Source organism: Zalophus californianus, chromosome 2 (assembly GCF_009762305.2).
Source record: "Zalophus californianus isolate mZalCal1 chromosome 2, mZalCal1.pri.v2, whole genome shotgun sequence".
NCBI classification, from domain to species: Eukaryota; Metazoa; Chordata; class Mammalia; order Carnivora; family Otariidae; genus Zalophus; species Zalophus californianus.
Window position 1 is genome coordinate 43,297,106 of NC_045596.1, and position 12,339 is coordinate 43,309,444.

Consider the following 12,339-nt stretch of genomic DNA (forward strand, 5'->3'; position numbering starts at 1 on the left):
AAACAAATGAACAAATAAGAATTTTTCTCTTAAGATTGCCATAGGACAAAGCAAGATAATGTTTATAAAGTGTCAGTAAATGGTATTGATGATTGTCATCTCCTCAGTTGTTCATTCAGCAAATGCTTACAAAGTACCTGCTATGTGTTGGATACTGGGCACCAAGGATACCACAGAGTGTAACGAAGTCTTGGAACTTACTGTCTTGTGTGAAAATAAGACCATAAAAATATTCCCTGTCTTAGAGAGGAAGTTTCTACATTTTTATTACAACTCATGGCTCTACTACAGGGTCAGCAACATGGGCAGTCAGGGGTTCTTTCACAGAGGATTGGACATAATTGCCTCAAGGACATGTGGATGTCTACTTCAAACCCGAGCTCTTCTTCAACTGTCAAATCCTTTGCCACATAGGCCTTGCATCTGGGCAGTAGGAAAAACACTTGCGCCTCGTGATTGGATGACAAATCTTACAAACATGGAAGGTCAGGGTAATTAGCATCACATCTGAAGCCTCCTCTTCTTCATTCAGGGTAAGTTATTTCATGTGTGACTGAAAGAAAAGGAGGAAAAATCATTGAGGTGGGATCGGGGAAAGCTTTCCATGCCAGTCTGCGTCTGAACAGTGCTAGTTCTTTGATAATTACTGCTCTACTGATGATAATAATGATCATAAACTTTGGGGCGAACAGCCTTGTCATGACTTCTCTGACCCTCCAAACCTAGAGGCAGATTCAGGTGTTTGGGTGTGGGGATATGGGTGAACCCTGAGGAACTGCTGAGGACAAGGCATCCCCAGAGCAGTAGAGCTCAACATTGGCTGCACTTTGAATCATCTGGAGAGCTTTTAAAACTCCCAGTGTCCAGGCTGCAATTAAGTCAGATTCTCTGGAGGTGGGATCCAGGCATCAGTACTTTTTAAAGCTTTCCAGGGATTCCAAAACGTGGTTGAGATTCAGAACTATGCCCTTAAAGGCTTTAGACCCCTCTTAGACCAGTGCTTCTAAAACTTTAACGTGCCTGCGTCACCTGGGGATCTTGCTAATGGTGCACACTCTGACTCAGTAGCTCTGGTGCTGAGATTCTGCATTTCTAAGAAGCTTCCAAGTAGATGCTGAGGCTGCTAGTCAGCAAGGGCATTTTCAGTAGCAAGAGCCTAGTCATTTCTGATCCAAAATAGACCCTGGGGGGTTGGGGTAGTTCTGAAACTAATACAGGAGTTAGTATTGACTCTATAGAGAGTGTGGAATGGCACCAAAATCATAAAGAAATGGGTTTATCCAAAAGCCTTCTTAAACCATACCCCCAGACCTGCAGTATGCAAGCTAGCATAGTGCTAAAGTGGACATAGTGGTGTTCCAAGAAGGTGGCTCCCAGAGTTAAATTGCTCGAATTCAAACCCTGGTTCTACCCATCTCCAGCTGTGTGGTCTTTAGTAAGGCACTTAATCCTTTTTATGCCTCGGTTTCTCCATCTGTAAAATGGGGATGTTAGCAAAACCTACCTCGTAGTCTTGTTATAAACATTCAATTAGTTACTATCAATAAAACCCCTAGGGGCACCTGGGAGGCTCAGTTTGTTAAACGACTGCCTTCGGCTCAGGTCATGATCCTGGAGTCCCAGGATCAAGTCCCACATCGGGCTCCCTGCTCAGCAGGGAGTCTGCTTCTCCCTCTGACCCTCTTCCTTCTCGTGCTATCTTTCATTCTCTCTCTCTCAAATAAATAAATAAATAAAATCTTAAAAAAAAAACCCTTAGAATGTGGCTGGAAAATAGTAAGTTCTCATTAATTTTTAGCTATCGTAATTATTAGAATGGAAAGATGTAGGGTTTTGAGTCAAGAAAGTCATGGGTTCAAATCCTAGCTTAGCCGCATAAAAACTATGTGACACTAAGCAAGGCATTTAGTCCCTCTATGCCTTGATTTTGTCATCTGTATATCACAGCAATGATTCCTTCTCTATAGACTTGTTGAAAGGGTCCAAATAATATGTGTAAAGCACATGGCATATAACAGGTGCTATGATCTGAATGTTTGTGTCTGTCCAAAAGTCATACGTTGAAATCCTAACCCTCAATGTGATGGTCCTGGTGGGTGATTAAGTCATGAGGGTGGAGCCATCCATCATGGGTGGGATTAGTGCCTTTATAAAAGAGACCCCACTGAAATCCTCGGCCCCTTCCACCGTGTGAGGATACAACAAGCGGGTCTGCAACCCTGATCTCCAACTTCCAGCCTCCAGAACTGTGAGAAACAAATTTCTGTTTACAAGCCCCTAGTCTGTGGCTTTAAGCAGACTAAGACAGTAGGCATCAATGAGTGGTAGTTGCTGCTGAAGGGTCAAGTCCAGATTTGACTGCAGGAGTAAGGGGCTCACTAGCTGTGTGACTAGAAGCAGGTTGCTACCTCTCTGAGTCCCCATTTCTGCATCCATAATAGGCGGATGACAGCAGTGAGGTTGGGAGGAGAAATGAGTACACATAAACATGCTTAATAAATTGGAAAGCTCAAAAATACAAATATAAGTTTTTCATATTATGAAGGGATCCCTCCCCCACCCGCATAGTAAAAGGAAAATGAGACTGGCTGTGGGACACCAAAAACTTTCCCAAAGACCTCTTTCAGTAAAGTGGGAAGTTGACCCAGGTTAACAACTCACTTGCCCCTCCAGCCTGATCGCACCGTGAAAGAAACGTCACCACTCATTACAAAAATCTCTTTTGCCTTGTTGATGGCACAGTTTCTCTATGACAAGGCTTCGCTCCCACACTACTCTCTTTCCTTTTACAGATTTTGGTGGTACCCCTTAGCCAAAGGACCTCCAAACACATCCCGATGAGTCCATTAAATGGCGGGAGCAGAAGGGTGGTGTATGTGTTTAATGGGTATCTAAAAGCAAACTGGATAATGCCCCAGAGGGGGCAAGGTGGCACTCAGCAGTGCCAGGCCACTCATCTCGGCTAATAAAACCTCTCTCAGTATCCATCCCATGTGCCCAACTTTAAGTGCCATCTGGCACCCACATCTTGCGATTTGCTGCTTCTGTTTGTGATCCAGACAGCTACAGCTCACTTCCATGTGGCAACGTAAGTGTATTGACATTTATCATCGGATTCCACTTTCCAGAACAGAGAGAGATGGGCCTGGCAGGCACAGAGGGCGTACATCTCTGTGGTATCACACCCAACAGCTGACATTGGGGATTACTTATCTATTCTGTCACCCTTTGGCACGGACACCTCTACTCAGTGTGAATGACAATCACTGGCTTGTGCTTCAAATAAGGAGAGAAGAGAGTGTCTCCAAAATCTCCATGCTCCACACAAGCTCCTCTCTCTAGGACAGGATTACACAACTTTTGCAGATGCAACTCACATTTCAAAAAAAACCCACAAACATGTATATATATACATAACGTGTGTGTGTACATATATATATGTGTATATATATATATATATATATATACACATATATATATACATATGTTTCTGTAAAAAATACTGTGGCATTATTTGAGCATGTATCTGTGCATGTGTCAGCATATTCACATACGCGTGTCTCTGTGGATAAACAGCATACAAAAATGCAGGTTATTTTCCCACAAACTGTGTCCTAATGCTGCATTAAGCAACAGATTCAGTTTTTCATTATTAGGACTCAGACTTTTGTTCCCCAATCCTTAATGAAGGGCTAAAAATCTGCTTGAAAGCCAAAACACTTTTGCCCCTCTGCTTAAAGTCTTTGTAGTCCCATTAACAAGAGTCTTAAATGAGCTCCAAGCACAGAGAAAGCATGACTCCACTTTTGAAGTCCCTGAAAATACTATGTCAACCAGAAAGTTCCCCCAAATTGCCTCATTTATTCAGGTGTTACCGATTCTTCTTAGTCTTTTTTTTTTTTTTTAACCACAAGCCATTGTTTTAAAGGTGAGCTCATAACCAGAACAATGCATCTTACATAACTGGGGCTGTCAGAGAAGGAACCTGTCACCCGTGTTATCAGGAGCTCTTGTTTACGGTGACCTCACAGTCAATGAACCGGCCTCAGAACCAGCCAGTGAGTCACGTTGCAGGAAGATGACGACAGCCATGATATTTTGAATCCTCTAGAGAGGAGACCGAAGAGGAAACTTTGGTGCATGAATGAGATTTTACTACAGAGAGAGAAAAGAAAAAGAGACTACCAGGAAAGAAGAGTGGATTTGCATTTCTCTTATGCCTTCTATGTCACCACGAACCATGCAGCTGCTCAATCAGTATTATCCAAGTTGAATTGAAAGATCTTTATCAGCCTGAACAAAGACAAAGATAGAACTCAAATTTCTATTAAGGATGTACGTTTGCAAGGAAAGGATAAGAAGGCAGAAAAATCTTGTCCAAATATACTTGACTTTGGATCGACCTTTCTGTCCACAGATATTGAGGATGAGCTGGCAAGAATGTTCCCTGAAACAGGAAGACAAAGGATCGTAGAAACTAAGAGCTGGAAGGAAGACAGATGAGGTGCCTTGAGCCGAGGGATAGAAGTAACTCCCAAGGACAAGGCAAATGGCCCCCAGGCCAGGACTTTTTGACTTGAAACCATTTTGGCCTCCGTATGTTATTAGCGGTCCAGGTCTTCCCGTGACTTAAAAATGGTGGCCCAAAACTTCTTGCCAGAGATTATTAATCAGTCCACTTAAGTAAGAAAAAAAGCCAAATGAAAGCAGTCTCCTTCTTACATGGAAACAGAAATCAAGGATAAGAAAAAATCTCAAGAAGTCATCGAAGGCAAAGATTTTTTAATGCTAACAGTAAGAGAAATGATGTCAGAAAACAGGCATTATCATATCCTGCTGAGAGGAGAGTAAACTGATAAATACTTCTGGAGGACAGCTTGGTAATATTGTACTAAAAGCCTTAAAATTTTGCATACCCTTTGACCCATTTAAGGTATAATTGACCCAATTATAAGATCTTATTCATAGGAAATAAATCATCATGGCTTTGTGGAAAGATATAACTAAAATGTCATTCATTCTGCTGTTATATAGTGAAAAAATTGAAACAATTTAAATTTTCTATAACAGGAATTGGATGAATGATTATTACATATATGAAATGAAATCCTATACAGTCATTAAGTTGATGTGTAAGAATATTATTTAGCAGGGAAACCGCCAATGCTATATCATTCAATTTTAAAAGTTATAAAACTACGTATCAGTATGATCCCATTTTTGTATAATGTGTGCATAGAAATATACACACCTGAATATTGAGGGTAATTATCTCTAGATGGAGGAATAATGTGTGACTATCATTTTCTTCTTTATATCTATTTTTAATTTCTAAGTTTTCTACAATAAACATGTGTTGTTTTAATTATGTTTAAAATGAGTATTTTTAAAGTCATCTATTCCTAAAATCTTTGTAGGTGATTGCCCAGTTCTTTGGGGTGGGGATGGGGGTTGGGGGGAGCAGAATAAGCAGAGATTAAAGTCACCTTTTGAAAATTATTATTGGTGCCATTTTACCAACAGATGAAGCAAGGAAACAAAGTCCTTGATCTGAGCTAGGAAGATACAGAACTAGTACTGCTCTGAGCAGTTCTGCACCTCCAGGAATTTCTCCAAGATCTTTTGTGGCTGGTCTCTCTGCCCAACACCCCTTTGTACAAGATGGCATCCAAGTGCAGCTTCATATTCTTATGGAGGAGCCTCTGGTTCACAGAGAGTTGTCTCTATACTTAGTGGCCTCTGTGGAGGTGTCCTTGGTCCCAGCGTGTCACTGGATGTCAGGCACAGGTACCCCCCTGGTTTTTTTGGGTGTCATGCCTTGACATGGACTCCAGTAAAGAAATCTCTGTATTCTGCAGGCTCTTCACACTGACCCAGGCCTTTCTCTTACATCCATCTCTCAGGCTTCTCAGTTCCTTAATGGGCTTAAAGCTATACCAGGACCTTCTGCATATTGTGCATGAGAGGAAATGGGGTACTGTCTTTGGTCTTTCTGCAGTGTCCTTTTTCCCTCTTGCTGCTCCTTCTAGACAATTCTCCTCTTTTCCTGATCACAAACTCCCATGCCCACTTGGCTTTAAATCTTACGTCATTAGATCACATCACTTACTACTCCTCCTTGTCATGTCCATGAACAAACCCCAGGTCATACCCTTCATTCCCTGAAGACTTTGGAGCCTGGTTCACAGTCAGTTTTCCCAGCACTACTCTGGGCATTATAATTTGCGGGTTTAACATTCAGGGAGATGGACCTTCCTCCATCTTGGTTTCTCAATTTGTGGACCTCTTCTCCTCCCATGATATGATCCCCTACCTACTTTATCTGCTCACTCCCGTGATCATACCCTAGACCTTGTCACTCCAATAATTGAAATTTTCCATTTTCCCTAGTTCCTGTTGTTTCAATTCAAGTCTTCCACTCTCCTATTATCACCTCCCATCTTTCTAGATTTTTTTCTCTAGTAGTTCCCCAAATCCTCTAACCCACAGGGATCCCAAATACTTTGATCCTACCCCATTTTCACTGTCCTTTTTTTTTTTTTTTTTTTTTTTTTTTAAAGATTTTATTTATTTATTTGAGAGAGAGAGAACGAGAGATAGAGAGCATGAGAGGGAAGAGGGTCAGAGGGAGAAGCAGACTCCCTGCCGAGCAGGGAGCCCGACGTGGGACTCGATCCCGGGACTCCTGGATCATGACCTGAGCCGAAGGCAGTCGCTTAACCAACTGAGCCACCCAGGCGCCCCATCCATTTTCACTGTCCTTGACCCCTGCCATGTCCTCACTTCCCTACTAACCCAGCTTGAATTCCATAATCAATTATTGTAGTCACTTCCTTGCATAGATGCTCAGTCCCTCACCTCTCTCTTATTTCATTTTACTAACTTGACAAAACTACAACCATGCTTAGATCCAATTCTCTGCCCATTCTGTGCCTGCACCCATTGACTGTGGCCAGAGAAAACCACAGTGTCTGTTGAATGATTTCATTTTAAATTCATGATCGGTAATATCAATTGATCACTTTCACTGATCACTCTTTCCTTAAGCCTCCTTCCTTGTCCTCATTCTCATCTGATGACCCTACTTCCTATTTCACTGAGCAAATAGAAGCAACCAGAAGAGAACTTCCACCACCACACCTACCAGCCTGCTAGCATCTGTGTGCATGTATCTCTCTACTCTCTGGTTGCTGTGGATGAACAGTCCATGCTCCCAGATAAGGCTAACACCTCCAGTTGAGCACTAGATCCCATCTCTCTTATTAACCCAAGTTCATAGAGCTACAGCAGTTCTCCCTTCTCTTACCTGGATTATTATTTTTCTATTAACTTTACCCACCAACATATAAATCTTATTATTTCTTCCATATAAAACATCCCTTGATCCCATTTCCCCTATAGCTGCCACCTCATTTCTCTTTTCCCTTTTCACAAACTCCTTGAAAAATTTGTCTGTCTTCACTGTCTCCAACAACCCCTCTCTCCATCCCCTGAACCCATTCAAGGCTTTTGCCTATTAAAATCCTATTAAGATCCCCCAGTGATCTCTACTTTACCAAGTCTGGTTGTCAATTCTCAGCCCCCATCATAGCTGCCCTTTCAGCAAATTGGCCAAGGTGACTCCTTCCTTATCCTGAAACACTCCCTTTATCTGCCTTCCAGTATACCACATTCTCCTGATTTTTCTCCTACTCATTTGCTGTTCTTTCTCAGCATCCTTTGCTGGTTCCTCCTCATCTCCTGACCAAGACCTCATAACACTGGGCTTTTTCTCCTCTACCATTCACACTCACTTTCTTGGTGGTCTCATTCAATCTCATGGTTTTAATACCATCGCTATGCTTGATACCTCCAAATTTATATCTCCATCCCTGACTTCTTCCCTGAACTCCAGACTCATAGATCTGTCTACCTACTCAACATCTTTCCTGGGGTGTCTAACTTAACATATCGAAAAGCAAGTTCCTGTTCTTAGCTGCCAAATCTACTTCTCAGCCATCACATCAAATAATGGCAACTCTATTTTTCCAATTACTCAGGACAAAAACCCGTGTGTCACCTTCAATCCCTTTCCTTCTCTCATATTGCATATCCAATCCATTAAGAAATCCTGTTGGCTCTTTCTTCAAAATACATTTGGGATCTGACCACTTCTTATCCTCTATGTTCCTATTACACTGGTAGGAGCCACCATTATCTCTTGCTTGGATACTCGAAAATTCTTAACTGGTTTACCTTATCTACCTTCAGTCTATTCTTAATCTACTTTAACAGACTGGTCCTGCTAAACACTAGTCAAATCAGGTCATACCTTTATCAAAACCCTCCAGTGGCTCCTCATTCCTCTTAAAGGTAAGCCAAATCCATGACAATGGCCTATAAGGTCCTGGATGATCACGCTGCCCTCTCTAATGTCATTTTCTCTTCTTCTATGGCAGTTTTAAAGCATGGCTCTCAAAGTCTTTGACATCTCCCCTGTAGAGAGGACAGGGGTCTTTCTCTCCTGCCATTGAATCTGGCCTCTGACTGCAGGACCAATAGATTATGGGGGTTTCCATTTTATGCCTCATGGAACACTTGCTCTTTGAACCCAGCCACCATGCCTGCAGGAGTCCAGCAGCTTGTGGAACATCCTACATGGAGAAGAACTGAGGCCCCCGACCAACTCTACCTGCAGAGCTCTCAGCTGACAGCCAGCACCTACTTGCAAGCCGTGTGAGTGAGCCATCTTGAAAGTGGTGCCCTAGCCCCTCAGTGATTCTCCCCAGCTGATGCCACATGGAACATCGATAAGCCATCCCCACCATGCCCTGCACAACCTGAAGACACATAAACAAAAACATGATTGTTTTTTAAGTCATTAAGTTTCACAATGGTTTGTTTACAGCCATAGAGAACTCTCCCATTGCAGCACACTCACTTACTGCATGTTTGCCACTCCGTCCTCTTTGCTGTCCCCTGAACACCCAAAATGCTCTTGTCTCAGGGCCTTTGCATTTGCTATTCCCTTCTATGTTCCCATATGCATATATGGCTCTCTCTCACTCACATCCTTCAGGTCTTTAATCACTTGTTATCTTTTCAGTAAGACCTTCCCTCCCAAACTGGCAAAGCACAGGTGCTCCCTCCAGTGCCTTCCCCTTTTCACTTTATTTTCCACCATAGTAGTTATCACTGTCTAATATACCACATGATTTACTCATTTAGATTGTTTATTGTATGTCATACCATCTTTACGCTGATTACTCTCTTACACTAGAAGGTAAATGCCATGATACAGGAATCTTTGTTTCATTCCTTGCTGGTGTGCCCAGAACAGTGTCTTCCACATGGTCACTCCTCAATTAATATTTGTTGTTCTACTGCAGCCATGTACTGGGGACCTTGTTTCCTCTCAGATTTCACCCTCCCTCTTGCAATAAGTCTATGAGGTATTATTATTATTATTATTATTCCTGTTTTACAGATGAGCAAACCAAAGCTCATCAGGGTTAAGAACCTGCTATGAAACAGCAGAGCTGGGATACAAGTTCAGGCAATCAGACACTGACACCCACTCTCTTAATCATTGCATATGCGCTGATTGCTTTGGGGACTACATAGGAGAAACATTGTAACCCAGCTTTGGAGGGTCAAGGAAGGCTTCCCAAGGAGGTGATTGCTTTTCTTTTTTTTTTTTAATTTTATTTATTTATTCATGAGAGACAGAGAGAGAGAGAGAGAGAGGCAGAGGGAGAAGCAGGCTCCCAAGGAGCAGGGAGCCTGACACGGGACTCGATCCCAGGACCCTGAGATCATGAGCTGAGCCGAAGGCAGACGCTTAACCATCTGAGCCACCCAGGCGCCCGAGGAGGTGATTTCTAAGCAGCATCCTGAAAGACAAACAGACTAGAGTTTGAGACAAAGAGATTGAGGAAGGGCTTTTTTTTTTTTTAGCAGGATTTGCGAGATCATCCAGAGTTGCAGGCATTATGGCAGGAGCAAGGAATACCAGGAGAAATAAAATATGCCCCCTGATTTATATTCAGAAAAGTAGGACAAATTGTTGAAACAAAGTGTGTTAAGGGCTAATATAGATGCACATAAGATGCGGTGGGGAGATGGAGGAAGGAGGAATTGAGCCAAAAGTAATAGTTCAGTGAGGGTTCAGTGAGGGCTTCAGTGAGGGCTTCAGGAGGAGGTATCTGGGCTAAATCTTAAAGGATGAGTAAGAGTTTGCTACACAAACAAGGGGTGGGAGGTACTTTTCTAGCAGAGGGAATGGCACATGCAGTGAAAACATGAAAGAGCTTCTGCGGTTAGGGAAATATCACTAGGCTAGGAAGATCATTATATTGTTCTTTCTTTAATATTTCCAGAAAATGAGTCTGTAACATTGCATAGCATTGGGAGTAGAAGTTTCTGTTTGATGTTAAACTTTTGTTCATCTTCCTGAAACACAGACACCCCCACACGTACCCTTGTTCTCTAACCAGGGTTATATAGACTCACTATCCTTGTCATTTATATGACGTCTCTTCATACAGGTGGAGATTGCTAATATGTCTCTCATCCTCCCAAACTGGAGGCATCAGTTCCCTCCTTTGCTGGTTCACTCAGTAAGCAAGCAGTGTATTCTGAGAGCCAGCCTGAGCCAAGTGTGCATCTAGCCATTGCAGGGAATATAAAGGAAATGTAAAGTGTTTCCCTGCCATCCAGAGTGGCTTACTATCAGTCCAAAAGGTCTACTTTTCAAACTTTAAATCACATTGTTACCACCCACCCAACACTCTCCAATGCCCTTCTATAACATAAGAGGTTAAGGACCTGTGCTTTGAAGTCATGTGGACAAGTTTTGTTACTTTGGGCAAGTTACTAACTTTTTGAGCCTTTGTGTCCTCTTCTATGAAATGTGATAATATTAATAACCTGATGGGGTATTTTTGAAAATTAAAGGATTAATGTATGTGTATAAATTAAGACCACTTTGGAAAAAAGTCACAGAAAACATGACTTAATGTGGTTTAAAGAGAAGGGGGGCATTTGTTGATTTACATGAAAATTTGGGAGGTATGCCAATTATAGCAGTAGCTTGTTCCAGGGGCTCAAATGCTGTCACCAGAACTTGATCTTTCTCCAATTCTAGCTCTACTCTCCTTTATTGGCTTTGTTCAAGGCTCCACATGGTGGCAAGATGGCAGCCAAGAAGCATAGACCCCATTCTCCTGTGCTCCAGTCCAACAATCAAATGAAAGTCCTAAGCCTGACACTCATTGATCTGAAGACCTTCAAATGCCCATCCTTAAACTTTCTACTTGGCCAGGGAATGGAATATGTTGATTGACATAAGCCTTGGTTATAGGTTACCTTGACAGCTAAAGAGGGGTCTACTCCACCCAAACATAAAATAATATTTCCACTATAACATGTAAAACAGTGGCTAAAATATTTAAAAATCCTCAATGAATAATCATGACCATCATCATCACTACTACCATCAGCACAGGGATTAAGTTTCAATTTGTAAATATCTCAAACAAACATAACTCAACACTATTCTTAAATAAGAGCTTTCCCAGTACTGAATTGAGAGAAATAGCTATGGCAGACATTTGTTATTTGTGGCTGCCAAAAACCTCTTGAACACTCTTTCTATGTTTTGATAGTTTCCCAAACTATGGGTCCTGCCTATCCCAAATAGAATCCCCCCCAAAGTTTATTTTTCCCACATAACCCATCCCTGCGCAAAACACCACCATTATTTAGTTGATTTGGAAGTGAGTTATGGAAACAAGAGGAGCATGGAACACCCCTTTTGCTGTCGTAGACGGTGGAAGACATCCAGCTGGTTCTAGAGTCAGTGCAAGGCATCGCCTGTGTCAGGCCAATTCTTGAGGGTGGCTTTAGGCATTGTTCCAAGAGCGTCAGTCCAGAAATTATTCCTCTAGCTTTGCCAAAGATTCTGTGAGTGTTTAAAATCCCCCTACCAAATCCTTTCTTATACAAAGCAGGTAGAGTGATAATGTTGTCTGCAGCTAAGAACACAAACCAATACACTGTGCAAGAACTTCGATGGGCTTGCATTATAGTTCCCTAGGCTCACCTTCTCATCACACCATTCTCCATGATGCCAGAAGGATGCCTTGCAAAAAAAAGTAAGCTCTCAGAAAAATGCCAGTTCCATGACTGAATAAATGAATTCACGACTGGCCTGAAGGATCATTTGGGGGAATATTAGAATTTTTAAAATGTGAAGGGGTGAGGAAATTATTGAGCTCATTCTACACATTGGATAAATGAACTGAAGACCCAGAAGGTTAATTTGATTTGAAACATTACCCTGATATTTCTACCAAATAG

At 42.0% G+C, this 12,339-nt stretch overlaps 1 long non-coding RNA gene across 1 annotated transcript in view; it reads right to left on the minus strand.

Moving 5' to 3' along the window:
- Positions 1-316: 316 nt before the first annotated feature.
- LOC113925271 overlaps positions 317-12,339 on the minus strand; it is a 28,253-nt gene continuing 16,230 nt past the window's right edge. Inside the window, exon 4 of the long non-coding RNA XR_003520962.2 lies at positions 317-553. This is a non-coding gene — a long non-coding RNA (uncharacterized LOC113925271). The remainder of the gene's footprint in view (positions 554-12,339) is intronic.